We start from the raw sequence: 18,721 nt of genomic DNA, 5'->3' as shown, positions 1-18,721 counted from the left end.
TACTTTGAGGGTTTACATATACTTTCATTAAAAAGGTGAATTCACGTTATTACTGGACATTAGTGGAACTATTCCATTTTGCTTCTCTGAAACTTTGCAGACATTCTTGCAAATTTAATGAAAATAAATTTGAGTCAATTAGAAAGGTGAAAATTGGAAGAAGGGAGGGTTGAGGTGGGTAAAGCATATCTTTATACAAAATGTAAAATAATATATTAATTTCCACACTGTATTTCAATTATTTCTAGAGAAAATTGAGTACTATACAAATCAAGTATAATTATTTCTAGCCTACTCATATTAATCCGGGCAATCTTGACATTTACTTCCTGAAATTCTGTGACACGTATTTACTACACCCTGTGAGTAGGCATGTAAGAGGTGCTTAGTGGTTTCCTAGAATTGGCACCAGCAGCGCAAGTTTCTACCCTTTACTCCTGTCCTGCTACAACACTGCCCCTCCTGCTGAGGCTGGACCCTCCACCATGTTGTGCCCCACTCCTTGCCAGAGGCCTCCACACAACATGCCCAGCCATAGACCTTTATATCCTGAAGAAGGAATATCCACACATAAAAGCAGAACTGATGCACTTTACTAATAGAATTTAAGGGAATGGCAGTGATGTCACTGGCTGCATGCACTGGACACATCTCCTAAACTGTACAGGTTTAGGAGGTATTTTCATTACCTATAGGTAATCCTTATTATAGGCTTACCTATAGGTAAAAGTCTGCAGAGAAAGTTTACTTCCTCTTTAAGTGTACAGTCCACAGGAGTCACATGTGGAAGCATAAATGAGTAAATATAAAGGCTCGGCCAGTTCCTAAATGTCTCACTGGACAATTTCATGGGTCAGATGGTAGACGCACCAACTAGAAACAAGGCTTTACTAGATCTACTGATTGCCAACAATACAGACCTGATCACGGATGTGGAAATACGGGGCAATTTAGGAAACAGTGATCACAAGTCAATTGGCTTCAGTATAAGTCACACAAATAGGAAACAAAAGGGGAACACAAAGACACTGAATTTCAAAAGAGCCAACTCTTTTAAAATTCAAAAGAGAACTTTGCTAGAAGATATAAATTAAGATAAAATCTTAGAAACAAAGAACACAGAGGAGAGATGGGTTTGCTTTAAGAGCATATTAAATAAGGGCATTAGCCAGTGCATCCCATTGGGAAATAAATTTAAAAGAGTGAACAAAAGTCCTGGATGGATTACAGTACCTGGGTCAAGCTGGGCTCCTCCACATCTTCATCCTGAAGGACCAGGGTGGACCCCAGGAGCTGTGGCCTCATCCGATGTGGAACAGAGTGTTGACAGTGATGGCCTGGGCTGGGTTTGGTCGGACAGAAAAAAAGGCTGTGTAGTACCACAGCCTGGGGACATATATGTCATCTGCTGATGCTCCCGATCCCTGTGATTCCTAGACCTTCTTGTGCTCCCTATTAAACATACTCCTCAGGTTCTCAATTTTGCTCTTCACAAAATTGATGTCTGCCCTGGGGTACAGAGGCTTCACCAATTCAAGAAGTTTCTCCATCACTGTCTTCCTCTTGATTTTATTTGCGTAATCACTAATTTTCAACTTCCACAGACAGGTCAGCTCCCGGTATTGGTCAATATATTGAGCCAGAAAGTCTGGTGCAGTGAATTTATCCACCATTTTCTCATATTTCTCTGATGCCTGCAAGACAGAACACAAGACAAACCGTAATGTCAGGCTTAATTCATAATCTGGTCCCAATATAGGCCTCAATCTAAGCAGTATAGGCCACTAACACCACCGATGCCCCAATTTACAGTTGTACCTTCATTTTATGGCTCCTTTTGCGTGTTGGCGATGACAATCATTCATCCAGATTGTTCCTATGGCCGTTACATCAATCGCGCATTATGGCTTTATATACACTGCGCATGCGTGAAATTCTACCCCTGTCCTTCTTTCTAGTGTATTCCCTGCCTCTTCTCTTTCGGGGCAGTGGGAGAGCAAATGGCGGCAAGACAGCAGGTTTGTAGTGAGAGCAGCAATGAGGAAAACCCAGAGAAAGCCACTTCCAGATCCAGGAGGAGCTATAAGGCCACAAATATGGTGGAGATGGTGGACATCTTAGTGAGGACAGACTATGATGGGAAGCATGGACCTTACAAAAACCCAAATGCCAGAAAGGCCAAGATCATGGCTAAAGTTGTGAGAAGTCTTCACAGGAATTTTGGGGCACGACGAAACAGGGATCAGTTGAGAAAACGCTGGTCAGACCTTAAATTGAGAGAGGAAGATCAGTATAGAAAGATCAGGAAAGTGCTGCGAAAAAGTAAGTATTTGTCCTGTGTTCCTATTATTACTTTTGTGCTGGTCTGTTCTTTTCTTTACTGCAGTGGCTGCATTTGATGGACATAAGTGGCTGCATATGACAGGCACAAGTGGCTGCATTTGATGGGTACAATGGCTGCACATGATGGGCACAGTGGCTGCGTTTGATGGGCACAGTGGCTGCGTATGATGGGCACAAGTGGCTGCGTATGATCGGCACAAGTGGCTGCATATGATGGGCACAAGTGGCTGCATTTGATGGGCACAAGTGGCTGCATTTGATGGGCACAAGTGGCTGCATATGATGGGCACAAGTGGCAGCAATTGATGGGGGGGTTTCAGTATTTTTCAGTTTGTTTGCGCCCCCCCCAAAAAAAATTTTTTGTGCACCAGCCGCAACTGATTTTAGCTAAAATTTAAAAACCAAACATGTTTTATCTTTTTCGTTATGTTGTAAATGTGTTTGTACACTTTTAAATTGATTAACCTTTGCCCATTTCTCAGGGTGGTTTGCTCCCCAAGCTACAGCACCAAATTGGACAACGCACATTGTTCAATATGGTGGGGTAGCTTGAACAAAAGTATTGTCATGAACAAAAAGCTTGAAGGTGTGCTTTCACACATTATAAAAATATCCGTGTTTTGTATATTACTATTTCACCCAAACACTTGAATACCTTCACAAGTTTTTTAAGGTACGCGTTTTCCTGTAATTTTTGTAGTTTTATAAGAAACTTTTATAAGAAATGTGGCTGTTAGCCAAGTTACATCTAAAAAAGTAGGAACCAACTTTGTGTCTGTCCTTGCTTCTTTAGGAATTGCTGCTTTTTGTTTTTAGGAAAGTAAAAATACATACTTTGTTCATTTAAGGATACAAATTGGTTTGGGCAACAAAGCCTTATGTAGCGAGTGCAAAAATCAATGTAAGCCCTGGTTCACATTGATGCTACTTAGAAATCACACTACTTCACTTGAAGTTGCATGATTTCTAAGTAGCAAGGTCAGCGCGATTTCAGGTGCTACCTGATAGACCTTTGTGTGGCTTCATGCCCAGATGTCTATTGAAGCCGCACCTGAAATTGCATAAAGTAGTGCAATAACTACTTTTGCAACTTGGTGCGGTACCGCTAATTCTGTGTCGCACCGATTGGAACAGTGCCATTGCCTCCAATAGGCTGTGAGTTGTCATGCGATTTTATCTCTCAAATCGCATGACAAATCACTCCAATGTGAACCTAGGCTTTAGTGTCTGAGGTCAGTGTTTCTCCACTCCACTTCTCTAGGTGCACCACCAGATCCTGTTTTCTGTATTTTCCTCATTAAAAAAACGACTGTGTGAATTACTAACCTTGAAAATGACATCATCATCTGTGACAAAAGCAAAAAATATAGAAAACATGACCTGGGAATGCATCTGGAGAAGGAAAGTTGGGAAACACTGCCCTAAGTAATGTTAATTGTAATCTTTATGTGTTTTTAAGATTTGAAGATGCCCACAAATGATGCCAAAATATTCCCTTTTCCCTCATGATCCCATGCTTAAAATATGTGTCTTTCCCCACATCTAGTTTGCTAAAGCCACAAAACAAACAGTGGAACAACATGTGCTAGCTCCCATCATGGGGTATCAATGGACGCGTTTTGGGGATGCAACCCCTTCCTCTTACCTACTTTAGTTATGCTGTGATGGGAGATAGCACATGTTGACACACTGTGTGTTTTGGGGCTTTAGAAACTAACCTGTTTGTACCTACACACATTTTAGGCAGGTGATCATAAGGGACATTTAATAGTTATGCCTCTACGTGGACGTGTCTTCAAATTTTGGCTTTTAGAGGGGTGAGATCACCATCAACACAGTCTTGGGATACTAATGTCTCATATGGCCTTCACTTTAACAAACTTGAACTTTGTAAGTTCCTGAGTTGAGGATGTGTATCTTATGTTTTCATACATGCCTGTTTAGCCCCAAAAAAGGCAAAATAATGGCAAACATACATGTTTATACACCAAGATGTTGGTTTGTTCTAAAACCTTAAAACGCACATGTGAATGTGCTTTGAGTAAAATGTTTTTTACTAAACAATGTGTGGCTTATTATTTCAATGCTCAATACCAGTGTATTTGTTAAGTTGGAGTAGTTACAGTGACAATATGCTCTAAAATGTGCCAAACTCAGGCAAGTTTATGGCCTCAAAGAAATTAAAGGAGTTGAAAAAGCATAATGTTTTTGAACTTAATGCATTAGATACATTAAGAACAAAAACACTGTGTGTGTGTAGGAGACCCACAGCACAACATAATAGTTAGCTGAAGAAGAGATTGTCATTTCAAGTAGCAAATAAGGTATGTTTGCACTATTGTCTAAAATGGACAAAAAAGGCCATTTGACAACCTATAATTGTACAGTAGTTCAAATGAAATAGTATTTTATGATAAGCCACTGCCCCTTTACCCACAAAATATTCTAGATATTTTTGCCGGATATCGCAGGCATTTTGTAAAGCCAACCCAGCAGGGGCAGGTTCCAGAGCTGTTATGTTTCTGTCATAAACCAGATGTGACCAGAACTGTGTGACTGCGACGGAGTGAACCAGACATAAATAAGTGAAAGTAAGTTTATTTAAGGAAAGTGCATATGTGAACACACCATAAATACAAGTGAACAACCAAACAATCAGTGATATAAAACCAACCAGCATATGTAGCAAGAGGGAGTACCAGAATCGTAGTCAAGCCAGGCCGGGGTCATAAACACGGAATCAGTAGCTGGGAAGGGAGATAAACAGGACAAGAGAGGATGGATGGATGACAGGAGGGACGGGTCAGGTACAAGGCTCAGAGTCCAGAGTCCAGGGTTCAGGGTTCAGGTAACGGACAGGAAACAGGATCAACAGGTTCCAGGTTCCAGAAATCAGGTTTCAGGTACAGGATCAGGGTAACAGGATGCAGATCAGGGCTCAAGGACAATACCAGGGCAACATAAGTCTGCGATTGCCGGGTATTTATACTGCAGCTCTGCTAATGAAAGTCAGGTGACACCTGTCTGCAGAGGGGAATACCTGCTCCATACTGCCAGGATCCATCCGCTGGTGGACGCCAGTACTGCGGCCCAAAGATGACATAACATTAACAGGAAAAGGCTCTCCTGACAGTTCCAAACTGCCAGGAGACACCTGCTGGTGGACCTCAGTACTGCATGCCAAATAACAAATATTACCAGCGGATGGAACATTTCCTGACAGTACCCCCCCTCAAAGGAGCGACCTCCGGACGCTCCAACTAGCCGTTGCTGAGGAAAGTCCATGGTGTCCAGCTGGGCAGTGGGCACATCAGGCTGGGCAGCGGACAGGAACACTCCGGGCTGGGCAGCGGACAGGAACACTCCAGGCTGGGCAGCGGACAGGAACACTCCAGGCTGGGCAGCGGACAGGAACACTCCAGGCTGGGCAGCGGACAGGAACAACTTGAGCTGGGCAGCGGACATGAACAACTTGGGCTGGGCAGCAGACAGGAACAACTTGAGCTGGGCAGCAGACAGGAACAACTTGAGCTGGGCAGCAGACAGGAACAACTTGAGCTGGGCAGCAGACAGGAACAACTTGAGCTGGGCAGCAGACAGGAACAACTTGAGCTGGGCAGCAGACAGGAACAACTTGAGCTGGGCAGCAGACAGGAACAACTTGAGCTGGGCAGCAGACAGGAACAACTTGAGCTGGGCAGCTGGCATGGGCACTTCAAGCTGGGCAGCTGGCATGGGCACTTCAAGCTGGGCAGCTGGCATGGGCACTTCTAACTGGGCGGCAGACACCCGGACATCAGGCTGGGCGGCAGACACCCGGACATCAGGCTGGGCGGCAGACACCCGGACATCAGGCTGGGCGGCAGACACCCGGACATCAGGCTGGGCGGCAGACACCCGGACATCAGGCTGGGCGGCAGACACCCGGACATCAGGCTGGGCGGCAGACACCCGGACATCAGGCTGGGCGGCAGACACCCGGACATCAGGCTGGGCGGCAGACACCCGGACATCAGGCTGGGCGGCAGACACCCGGACATCAGGCTGGGCGGCAGACACCCGGACATCAGGCTGGGCGGCAGACACCCGGACATCAGGCTGGGCGGCAGACACCCGGACATCAGGCTGGGCGGCAGACACCCGGACATCAGGCTGGAGGGCAGACAGCCGGACATCAGGCTGGAGGGCAGACAGCCGGACATCAGGCTGGAGGGCAGACTCCCGGACATCAGGCTGGAGGGCAGACTCCCGGACATCAGGCTGGAGGGCAGACTCCCGGACATCAGGCTGGAGGGCAGACTCCCGGACATCAGGCTGGAGGGCAGACTCCCGGACATCAGGCTGGAGGGCAGACTCCCGGACATCAGGCTGGAGGGCAGACTCCCGGACATCAGGCTGGAGGGCAGACTCCCGGACATCAGGCTGGAGGGCAGACTCCCGGACATCAGGCTGGAGGGCAGACTCCCGGACATCAGGCTGGAGGGCAGACTCCCGGACATCAGGCTGGAGGGCAGACTCCCGGACATCAGGCTGGAGGGCAGACTCCCGGACATCAGGCTGGAGGGCAGACACCCGGACATCAGGCTGGAGGGCAGACACCCGGACATCAGGCTGGAGGGCAGACACCCGGACATCAGGCTGGAGGGCAGACACCCGGACATCAGGCTGGAGGGCAGACACCCGGACATCAGGCTGGAGGGCAGACACCCGGACATCAGGCTGGAGGGCAGACACCCGGACATCAGGCTGGAGGGCAGACTCCCGGACATCAGGCTGGAGGGCAGACTCCCGGACATCAGGCTGGAGGGCAGACTCCCGGACATCAGGCTGGAGGGCAGACTCCCGGACATCAGGCTGGAACAGATCAGCTGGCGGGGAGGCAAGACTGGACACTGGCATGGTGGTATGGGTTGGATTAGCTAGTGCGAAGGCAGGTTGAGTTACTGGCAGGATCGTTTTGGTTGGAAAAAACTTTCGTTTTTTCTTTGGCTTAGCCACTGAAGATCGGTAGGTGAGGGGTGCAGCAGACTGGAGAGGAGGATTGGGATATGGCAGAGAAGAGGTAACAGTAGCTGGAGGAAGTTCGTGTGGGTTTGCAGGCAGCAGGGAAGAGACAGGTGGGTTGAATGCAGGATAGGTACAGGGAGCAGAGACTGGGTATGAGTATTTGGTTGGCAGCAGCGTATACTGAGCTGCAACTGCGGTTGACATGGGTGATGGGGAAACATACATTTGGGTAGGTTGGTGTTTGGTGGCAGAGGTGGTTTGTTTGGCTGGAGCTGCTTGCATCATGTCAGACCATGCTGAAAGTATAGGTTGTACAAACTGTGCTTTTAAACCTCCCTGTCTAACAAAAGACTGAGCAGACACAATGCACTCAGCAATCACCTGTGGGGAACAGGCTGAGTAGTGCTCACAAAAATCATCTGAATCATCTTCAAAAAGCCAAACTAGGGATACAACCTGATTCATATCGAAAGGAGGAGTGAAATCATCACGGCCCTCTGGAATACAGGGCAGGGCCAGCTCAGTACATAGCTTGATCAAAGGCTGCACCTCCCCAAACAATATATAACCCTGATCGACCAGGGAGTGAGCCAAATGTATAGTGGCAAACAACTGGTCACTAGACCATTCTTTCAAAGCCTGGCGGCAATAATCACCACTTTCAGATGCCAGCAGAGAAAAATAAATAACCTCATCGGCATTCATGGTTGCAACCAACCGAATCAAAATGGTTCCCCTGTGCAGCCACTTCTGGTCAGGGATGGCCCTGGTATTCTGTCATAAACCAGATGTGACCAGAACTGTGTGACTGCGATGGAGTGAACCAGACATAAATAAGTGAAAGTAAGTTTATTTAAGGAAAGTGCATATGTGAACACACCATAAATACAAGTGAACAACCAAACAATCAGTGATATAAAACCAACCAGCATATGTAGCAAGAGGGAGTACCAGAATCGTAGTCAAGCCAGGCCGGGGTCATAAACACGGAATCAGTAGCTGGGAAGGGAGATAAACAGGACAAGAGAGGATGGATGGATGACAGGAGGGACGGGTCAGGTACAAGGCTCAGAGTCCAGAGTCCAGGGTTCAGGGTTCAGGTAACGGACAGGAAACAGGATCAACAGGTTCCAGAAATCAGGTTTCAGGTACAGGATCAGGGTAACAGGATGCAGATCAGAGCTCAAGGACAATACCAGGGCAACATAAGTCTGCGATTGCCAGGTATTTATACTGCAGCTCTGCTAATGAAAGTCAGGTGACACCTGTCTGCAGAGGGGAATACCTGCTCCATACTGCCAGGATCCATCCGCTGGTGGACGCCAGTACTGCGGCCCAAAGATGACATAACATTAACAGGAAAAAGCTCTCCTGACAGCTCCAAACTGCCAGGAGACACCTGCTGGTGGACCTCAGTACTGCATGCCAAATAACAAATATTACCAGCGGATGGAACATTTCCTGACAGTTTCCCACTAATGTACGAGCTGCAGCCTCTTTGGCTGGGTGGGCCTGACACTGTGGGGTCAACATCAGCTGGCAGTGGTGAGAGATAGCTGCTCACATTCCTCCGTAAAAAATTGTGGCGGATGCAACAGCACAAAACCACATAGTTAATTTTATATTGGGCCAGGTTGATGGGGGTTAAAAAGAGCCTGAAATTACTTGACGGGATGCCAAAGGCATTTTCAACAACCCTTCTGGCACGAGAGAGCCTGTAGTTGAATATTGTTTGCTCTGGGGTGAGGTTCCTTATAGGAAAGGGTTTCATAACACGTTCGCCCAGAACAAAGGCCTCATTTGCGATAAAAACAAAATTGAGGCCCTCAACATTGTCCTGAGCACCTCTATCCGAGTTGCGGCTGTTCTTCCCAACATCCAAAAAAAGAAACTCATACGTTGCAGAAACAACAGCTAGCAGCACTATGCTACAAAAGCCTTTGTAATCATAGTAGTATGAGCCTGAGTTGGGTGGTGGGACAATCCTCACATGTTTCCCATCAATAGCACCACCACAGTTGGGAAAATCCCACTGATGCTGAAGCTGGCCTGCAACATCCTGCTATTGCTGGGCGGTGGAAGGAAACTTTGGAGTCAAAAAAGAAAGAAGAAATTACTACTTCTGCACATAACATTGCAAGCAGATTTGACAAAAACATTCTAGGCCAACAAGTATAAAATTTAAATGAGTATTTAAAGACAAAAGTGTAAGGTAAACTTATCAGATTCAAAACCCCCTCTGGTGGCCCATTAGAAAAATGTTATGGTGTGTGTGTGTGTGGGGGGGGTAATGGGTAGATGTTTTGGACAGGTAACCCTCTCCACTTCCATGAGAGCTGAATGCATAAATAATGTGTGATACTTTGGCCAGCCCCTCCTTACTTACAGTACACTATTGGCATCCCAGTGAACAGGTAAGAAGTGTCATAATCGAAAAATATGGATACACACTGTCCAAATTGAAGCACATTTTGGCATTCATAAATTACCTATCAAGATAATATGAGAGAAAAACTTACTACGTTACAATTTAAAGGTAATCAGGCAGGCCCTTGCACTACATGCTTTGGTGTATTCATCCAGAAACAGGACCACAAAAGAGGTATAGTGTGTATGGGTATTGCAAAGTCAGCAGATAGAGTATTGGTATCGGTTGACTTAGCATTTGGTGGGGGGGGGGGGGGGTTATAAATTAGTTTTGCCCCAAAAAATTAGCCTCTTGCACTCTGCCTGAATTTGAGGACAACAATAAAATTTTACACATTTTAGGGGGTGTTTAGGGTAAGCACAAAAATGTAGCTGACAAAATACATTGTTAAGTTACTAGGCTAGGTGTGTATGGGCCCAGGATAGCATGCTGGGGAAGTTAGAAAAGGCAAATATGCATGAAGGACAAAAAAGGAGCATTAAAAGCTTACAGCATGCATGAGGACAAAGAGGACATTCACAGCATATTACAATAATGGTAATTATGGAATGAAGAAATTAATACAATACATTAGAAAACATTAAATACATAGAATGTGATGTTAAAGGATAAAACTTACCCGAATATAGTCCTTCTGCAGGACTTGAATAATGGCAGAACAGGTCTCTGGAATAATGTGTCCCAGGGCCTGGGAGGAGATCCCAGTTGTAAACTTCAGGTCCTGGAGACTTCTCCCCTTAGCCAAGTACCGCAAGGTGGCTATGAGCCTTTGCTCGGGAGTAATGGCAAGCCACATGCATGTGTCCTGCTTCTTAATATAGGGGGTCAGCAATGCCAAGAGACGGTGAAAGCAGGGGTCCGTCACCCAGAGATAATTCCTAAAATCATCAGGATTATTCTCCTGGAGCTCCCGCAGCAAAGGCATATGAGAGAATTGGTCACGATTAAGCAACCAATTCTTGGTCTAAGAACTCCTCCTCCCCCTGTTCCTGGACTGGACTTGGGTCAAAGCAACAACTCTAAGCCCAATGATAGCACAATCTCACCGACGAGAACGCAACATGGCTAGTTGACGAACGGCCATTGCAGAAATAAACTGACAAGTACGACCTGAAAATCAGAAATGAACTGACAAGCACGAACTGAAAAGCGCAAATCGACACTCACCAAACTTCTATTAAGACAAAATTAGCATAAGGAGCCCAAAGGGTGGCGCATGACAATTGAACTTCCTTTTTATTGGCTCATAGTACGTCTAGTCCTACTACGTTCAGGATTGTTGGCTGACAATTGTGTGCCGTTTGTATGCAAGACAAGTTTTGGCCAACGCCCTTCGAACAAAAGTCTGCGGTTTTGTCGGCGGAAAATCTGAGGCATGAGGCTTTAAGGCTTGCTAACATTTAGAGTTGGGGGATGCGGTTTTACCACCCCCAATCCCTACCCCCTTTGTAAAATTAAACTGCACACACTGTAACTTAAAACACACTCTGAACTGTTGTGTTGTCAACAGCAGATGTCAAATGCGTCAAACTTTAAACTGAAATCAAATAGCTCTTTAAAATCTTGTCACAATCCTCTGGGAAAACCCATTCCAGAATAAGCCCTCTTAAATTTCAGTAACTGACCGTATAACCTAACCTACTACTAACTTGCGTGCTGCAGATGCCTGTATGTCTGATGAAAGTCAGGAAAGCTGAAGTTTTTAATGAAAACTGACCTTTTGTAATTTTTATCAAAACATATTAGCTGCAATTCAAGATGCATCATGTGTGAAGATTGCTTTGGAGTCTTGGAAGGTGTCTAAAAAAAAAGAAAGAACAAAAATAATGTTGTTTGTCTGTGTCTGCCCACTTGCGTTATACAGTAGGCTGCAAAGACAAAATGTGTGTGTGCTGTATTGGTGTGAAAGATAACCACTTACTCTTGTCTATTCTGGTAGTGGTTGTGGTGTCTGTAGAGCCATACAGCTGGTTTCTCAATACACTGTAGACTTTTCTAATGGAGAAACAAAAAAATGAATCAGATCTCTGTGACCTCAGTCCCCGGACTCCCAGTCCCCACCCAAGTTCACTTCTTCAACACATAAACATAGAAAAACATTCACAAAACACTAGCTGCAAAAAATGACAAACTTACCAGAGGACAGAGCTCCAATAAAAGGGATCTAGACGGAGAACCTAACAGCACAAAGAAGGAAAAGGTGAAAACCAAACAACATCTATTATTAAACCCTAGAACTTCTAGCGTTGGTCTGAGCAGGAACTTCGTAAACCATCTGTGTTAAATAGCCATATTGCACTGCGGTCCTTCTAAAATGTATTAAATCTGCCTCAAGCTGACAAGCTGGCTCAGAGACTACCACTGGCCGCAGCGCCCCCATTATCACTTTCCGGCTAACCTCCATTAACCGGGAACCACCATCAGGACCCATATCAATGATAGTCCCGAACTTTTTCTCTGACATCTTCCTTCCCCTGCACAGACCAACGCCTGCCACAGCATACCAGAGTAAACCCTTACTCTTGTATGCCCCTCCACACCCGAAGTGCTCGCTGGATTCCATCCTGAAGGCCCAAGACCCACATATCTATGCCCACATCATTCAAATGTACCCCATCCTTCCTCAAATATCTCCAGGTCTCAAACTCCAACTCCAAATGACGTACAGCTAACCCCCCATTCCTCACCATAAACTTGCTCACCTCCCTGTTTATCTTCTTCCTGGCCCTGTTGACACCCTCCACTGACCTGGCCATCCTCCATGCTGTACGTGCCACCATGTCCGACCAAACAATGACCATATCAGGGAATTCCTCCATCAAACGCCGCACATCCAATTTGATGTCTCGCGTGATGTCCACCGTTGCCCTGACTCCCAAATCATTGCCTCCTACATGCAAGATTAACACATCGGGCGGTCCATCCCGAGCTGCGTAACACTGCACCTTCGAGACTAACCTGCCCCATAACATTCCCGGGAATCCAAACCATTTGATACAGGCATCCCTTTTGTCAAAACCCAACTGCCTACCCTCATACTGTACATCCCCTCTCCGTGCACACATAGGAATGGCCCATTATCCAAACCAATCCTGCCGCCGAACCTGAAATTAGAAGAAAAAACAAACAACACAACATGATCACATTATTCACCCTATATCTGGTCAGACTAAAAAGTCACTACCCACTCTAATGCCCCGTACACACGGTTGGATTTTCCGACGGAAAATGTGTGATAGGACCCTGTTGTCGGAAATTCCGACCGTGTGTAGGCTACATCACACATTTTCCATCGGATTTTCCGACACACAAAGTTTGAGAGCAGGATATAAAATTTTCCGACAACAAAATCCGTTGTCGGAAATTCCGATCGTGTGTACACAAATGCGACGCACAAAGTTCCACGCATGCTCAGAATAAATAAAGAGATGAAAGCTATTGGCCACTGCCCCGTTTATAGTCCCAACGTACGTGTTTTACGTCACCGCGTTCAGAACGATCGGATTTTCCGACAACTTTGTGTGACCGTGTGTATGCAAGACAAGTTTGAGCCAACATCCGTCGGAAGAAATCCTAGGATTTTGTTGTCGGAATGTCCGAACAAAGTCTGACCGTGTGTACGGGGCATAACACTTTACAAACCTACCACCAGATGGGGCCGAACATATGACCGGAACCTACTAGATTCCCACCGCCCAATGCATTTTACCACTTCCACATCCATCCCCTGTCTGGCTGCCTCTGTAGCTGCCCCTATCCTAAACAAATGAGACGAAAATGCTTTTTCTTCCAAACCCAACTCCCTTAGGTATTTTCTAAAGACTGCTACAAACTGAAATCGGGACAAAGGAGCTCCATCCTCATGTATCAAAAAGGCGCCCTGCCCCGCCGGGCGAACCTCCAAGAAGACAACCACCGCCCCCACCGGGCACAAAGGCGAACCCGGAATAGTATACACCGGGAAGGGGGGCCACCTCTTCTTCAGACTCGGATAAGTCCCCCGTCATGCTCAGACCCAGATCTGCCTCCTCTTCAGACGACAGCCTGCCAGGCCTGATGGGCGTGGTTGCCGCCGACATCCTCTCCCTCCTCCGTGCAGCGTGTCAGCTCCTAGACTTTTGGACAGCCTTACCAGGACCGGTGCGAGGTACCTCAGTCCTGCCAGCTCTCCCTGGCACTGTCTCTCCACACCCACGATCGATCTGTTGTTGGTCCCCTGCCGAGGCAATGGAAGGCCCAGGGACACCATCAGCTGCACTCCTCCGCATGATAGCTCTCTCCCTTGCTGACAGTCTGGGGGCGGGGCCTGCCCTCACTGCCTCTCCGCGCCTGCTAGGCCTCAACTCGGCCCTGTCTCTCTCTTGCTGACCCCTGACCAGTCTCGTTTGTCGGGCAGATGCGCTGCCGCTGTCCGCCCGTGTCGCACGCTTTGCTGGTGGGCCCGCCGGGGGTACATCCCGGCTCCCCCCCGGCTGCCGCTCTGTCCCCGCCTGATGTTCCGGGGAATAAAGCTCAGGTGGCCTCGACCTACATGCCCTGGCACCGCTCCCCCCACCCATGCTTGACTCTGACACAGGGCGCCGCAAAGCTGTACCCAATGTGTCCTGTAGCCACGCCAAACCCCTTACCATTGCCTCTTCCCTAAGCTGGGCCAGGATTCTCTCCACTTCAGACATGCTGCCGTGCTGTGAACTTTACCCCTCGCTTTGGTGACTCATCCTCAAGGCGTAGTCACTTTTATTATCTCTTCCAACCCCTCCCCCTCGGCTCCATAATACCACCCCTCTTAGTTTCCTCTCACTGTTAACCCTGTCATGCACGCCCTGCGCCTATCCATTTCATTCCTCTTTGCTCCGGGCTCTCTCTAGAGCAGATAATTTGTTCACAAAGAACACAGCTGCAAATTGTGTATTTGCTTACCCTTATATAAAGCCAAAGGGAATGCTTCAGAGGAGTTGCAGGAGGCAGTGCTTGTGCTTGGCCTTGTAGACAGACAGTGGACCTTGTGTTTGGTGCAGTGAACTTTATGGGAGAGTTCTGAGACCAGCAGGCAAGGCAAGGCGTTGGTGGCAGTGGTGGAACAGGCTGAGGCTGTGCTGAGGCTAGTCAAAGTGGTGAGACTGGGAGGCCAGGGAGAGGAGAACCAACCTATGGTACAAAGAGTGAGAAAAGGAGAACACCATGGGACTCACTAGAGCAGATAATTTCTTGACAAAACACATCAATGAAAATTGCTTTTAGCACTCTCTAGGTAAGTAGGTGTTAGAGTGAAGATTTTTGGTTAGGATCAGCCAGGCCTGTTTGATCTGGGCTGGAAGTGGGTCAGGGTAGCAGCTAGTGACTCACAGGCGGCATCACGAGACCTCCCTCTTCTTTCTAGAAGGTTCTGGAAAGAGAGGAAGAAAGGAAAGGTGGAGCTGCCTGGGATGTTTTAGGGAGCCCTGACCAATCCCTAACTTGGATTGGCAGGGGGCAGGCCTCCTTAAATACCCAGGGTCAGCCCAGCTGGGGAGGAGTTGGAGTTTTCATAGCTTTGGAGAAAGAATGCTAGGCTGTTGGGGCCTTTGAGGGAGCCCCCCAGTCTGGGGGGGTGACCTTGGGTCTTGGCTCAGGTGCAGATGGGGCCCTTCAAGAAATCGTGGAGGTGTCCTGGATAGGCACAGGAGGAGCAAGAGAGGACAGCAGGAGAGAGCATTGCCGGGCAAATCTCCAGAGAGAGGAACAACTGGTTGCAGCCAGGAGGGCTGGTGAGTGACATGCACAGTCAGGAGGACTGGGGGGGCACTCCTGAGAGCACACCACAGCAAATTGTGTATTTGCTTACTGTAATATCAAGCCAAAAAGCGCCTCTCAAGTCACCCCAGTGTGAAAGCCCGAGTGCTGTCACACTGGCGTGGTGCGCTTGTAAGACGGGAAAAAAAGTCCTGAAAGCAGCATCTTTGGGGCGGTGCAGGAGTGCTGTATACACCACTCCCAGAACGCCCTGCTTATTGAAATGAATGGGCAGCACTGCTGAAGCGCCTGCAAAGCGATTCGGCAGCGCTGCAACACAGGCGCTATTAACCTTTTCTCCAGTCACTAGCGGGGGTTAAAAGCGTCCTGCTAGTGGCTGAAAATCACTGCTAAAACTAGCAGTGCTTTACCACTAACGCCAGTGTGCAGGTAGGCTTAATACTCACCTTTCCTCCAATGGTCCTGAGGACATTTGGCATTTGGTGAGGAGATAACATGATACTTTCTTATTGCTTGTTATAAGCCTCAAAAGGCTTACCAACCATGCCACAACCACATGCATTATATTTGGTTGCAGGACAATTGCCTTGTGGTCCCATTTACTTGGGTCTAGTTCGGCGACAGAACTACCCTTAAAATGTAGCATGCCATGTGGCATGTGTACAGCCGTGAGTTGCTGCATTTCTGCTTTTGCCGCCCCCTGGCTAGCCAGCTAAATGAGCCATAAGAGAGCTTTTTCTTTAAAGGCCTCATTTACATGGAACCATAGTCCAGTACTTCCATGCAGAGAGTAGTGTTTCATGCAGCTGTGTGCAGCCAGCCTGTCAAAATCAATGACAGCCTGAAAGACACAGCATCTGTACTTATCTTCATGCACATGTTAAGGGGTAACATCCATACAGGGATTAATTATCTTCATCCAGAGCTATGTCTCAATCCCTGTACAGATGTAAACATTGACATGTGCTGTCATTGATTGTAATAAGCTGACTATATGTAACACCTGTTATTCCTTGGATGAATAAACACGGTACAGGTCTATGCACATGTGTTAATGAAGCATTACAGGATGATTCTCTCTGAATTTTTTTTTAATATAGTGAGTAGCAACAGCAGGGCCAGTACAAGGCAGGGGCGGAAGGGGCAGGTTCCCGGGGCGGAACAATTTTCTGGAGGGAGGGGGGCGCAAGTGAAGTGCGGCAGTGTGCTTCACAACTGTGTGCGACTGTACACACTAACCGCCGGCACCGCTAATAGTTACCAGTAACCAGGGCCGATCCATCATCCTAGGTGGGTGCCACGAGCAAAGGCAGAGGGGTGCTGATTCGAAGCCCAGTTGCCGCGGACCCCTGCGGGTCCCGAGGAAGAGAAACCCGCTCCCCCCTCGAGCCACCGCTGTACAGGAGAGGGCTCTGTTTTCTTCCCATTCCCCCTCCTTCCTTCGGTCAGCAGTGGGGAGAGCGGCTGTGTCTCTGTGTGGAGAGAGCAGCTTCCGGATCTTCTTTCTCCCCCTATCATGCTGCTGTATTCGGGATCGTGCAGCGGTGCCCTCTCCTTCCTATTGGGCAGAAGAAAAAACAAAAAAAGGAGCACAAAAGAAGGAACATGGGAAATGTAGTCCTGAGGACTGGCCCATTGCAATCCTAAGAGGGAAATTGCAGCCCCCAGCATGCCCAGCTAAAGGGGAGGGAGAGAGAGCCAGGCTATGGATGGCAAGTGACACGTGACATGTGGCAGCAGGTGACGGTGGCAAGTGACATGTGGCAGCAGGTGATGGTGGAAAGTGACATGTGGCATCAGGTGACGGTGGCAAGTGGCATCAGGTGATGGTAGTAAGTGACATGTGGCATCTGGCAGCAGGTGACAGTGGCAAGGGACACATGGCATCTGGCAGCGGGTGACGATGGTGAATGACACGTGGCATCTGGCAGCAGGTGACGGTGACATGTTGCCCTGAGCCCTGTGCTGATAATCAATACAGGGCTCTTTACAGAGGGAATGATCGTTTTTTTCTTTTCTTTTTTTCTCAAGAAAAATAATAAATTGATCTGCAGTAAAAAGCAGCACACACACGAAACAGTTGATTCCCACTGACACTGGCTCTTTTACACTGGGGGTGGGGTGCAGTTTGCCCTCTTCGCCCTGGGCACCGAATGACCTTGTCCCGGCACTGAGCAACAGGATTGCTTTAAGGCCTCATTCATACGGGGTATATGAATATATGCCTCATGAGAGGGCTGTGTACCTGTCAGTTGTGATGCAAAAGCTGTACAGACACCCTGGGTGCATTTGGAGTCACACACCCTCACCCGCACAGATGTCACAGTGGTGTCTGTGCAGGTGCTGTGTCCAAAATGACAGGAATGGGACTATCTGTATAGAAAATGCAGAACACCTGTGCATCCCAGTGCAGGTAAAATGCGGCCCTCACATGGGAAACAGATCCATTAACCCCATGTGAACAAGACCTAAATACTGAATATTATTCGGAAAAAGAAATATCTGCTTGAAATTAAACCAGCTATCTCATTGGTTCAACGTGCAATTGGTTTCCATGTATGCAAAATGTATTTATGCTGAGTTTTTATTTAAATACAGAGCCATCCACAGGAAACATCTGAACAGAATCAGCACTAATCAACTTCAGACATGACACCTCTCCTGTGGTTACTTTTCATTGTGTCTTTAGTACAATGTGTGTTACTTTTCATTTAGTTTTCTTATTTGAAAGTTTATTTGAACTAAGCTATAGGATTAAGTATATAACAAAGTATAATACTGTATATATTTTCAGATGTCATATCACAAATCTCAATGGTGGAGTCTGGTCTTGGGACTATGAAGCCATCAGAGACTCTGGAACTGACCTGTAAAGTGACCAAAGCCTCCCTCACTGCCAACACTAACATGCCAGCTGTGGAATGGATTCGACAATCTGAAAGTTAAAAGAGAAGTATGGGATTTTTTTTATGTTAGATTAATACTTACCTATGTGGATAGAGCATCAGACTGATCCTGCAACTGTCCCCCGCTATCTCTGCATTGAGAACCGAGCCACCGAACACTGCTGATGGCTCGGTTTTCACAGATTCCAGAGAGGAGAGCTGCTGACTGTCAGTCAGCGTCTCTCCTCTCTGCTTCTCCACGATCATTGGAGCGATGAGGCAGCTGGCGGATCCAGACTTGGAAGTTGGGATGACGTGCTGCCTT

The 18,721-nt window shown here is 47.4% G+C and overlaps 1 long non-coding RNA gene across 1 annotated transcript; it reads right to left on the bottom strand.

The window, feature by feature from the left end:
• Positions 1-11,701: 11,701 nt before the first annotated feature.
• LOC141145428 (uncharacterized) lies at positions 11,702-18,513 on the bottom strand. The gene is made up of 4 exons (XR_012244558.1): positions 18,379-18,513; positions 14,699-14,926; positions 11,915-11,955; positions 11,702-11,773 (listed from the first exon to the last, which is right to left on the bottom strand). It is a non-coding gene; the product is annotated as an uncharacterized lncRNA (long non-coding RNA).
• Positions 18,514-18,721: the final 208 nt, after the last annotated feature.

Source organism: Aquarana catesbeiana, linkage group LG01 (assembly GCF_042186555.1).
Source record: "Aquarana catesbeiana isolate 2022-GZ linkage group LG01, ASM4218655v1, whole genome shotgun sequence".
In the NCBI taxonomy this organism is placed as follows: Eukaryota; Metazoa; Chordata; class Amphibia; order Anura; family Ranidae; genus Aquarana; species Aquarana catesbeiana.
This window is presented reverse-complemented; position numbering and strand designations above follow the sequence as displayed.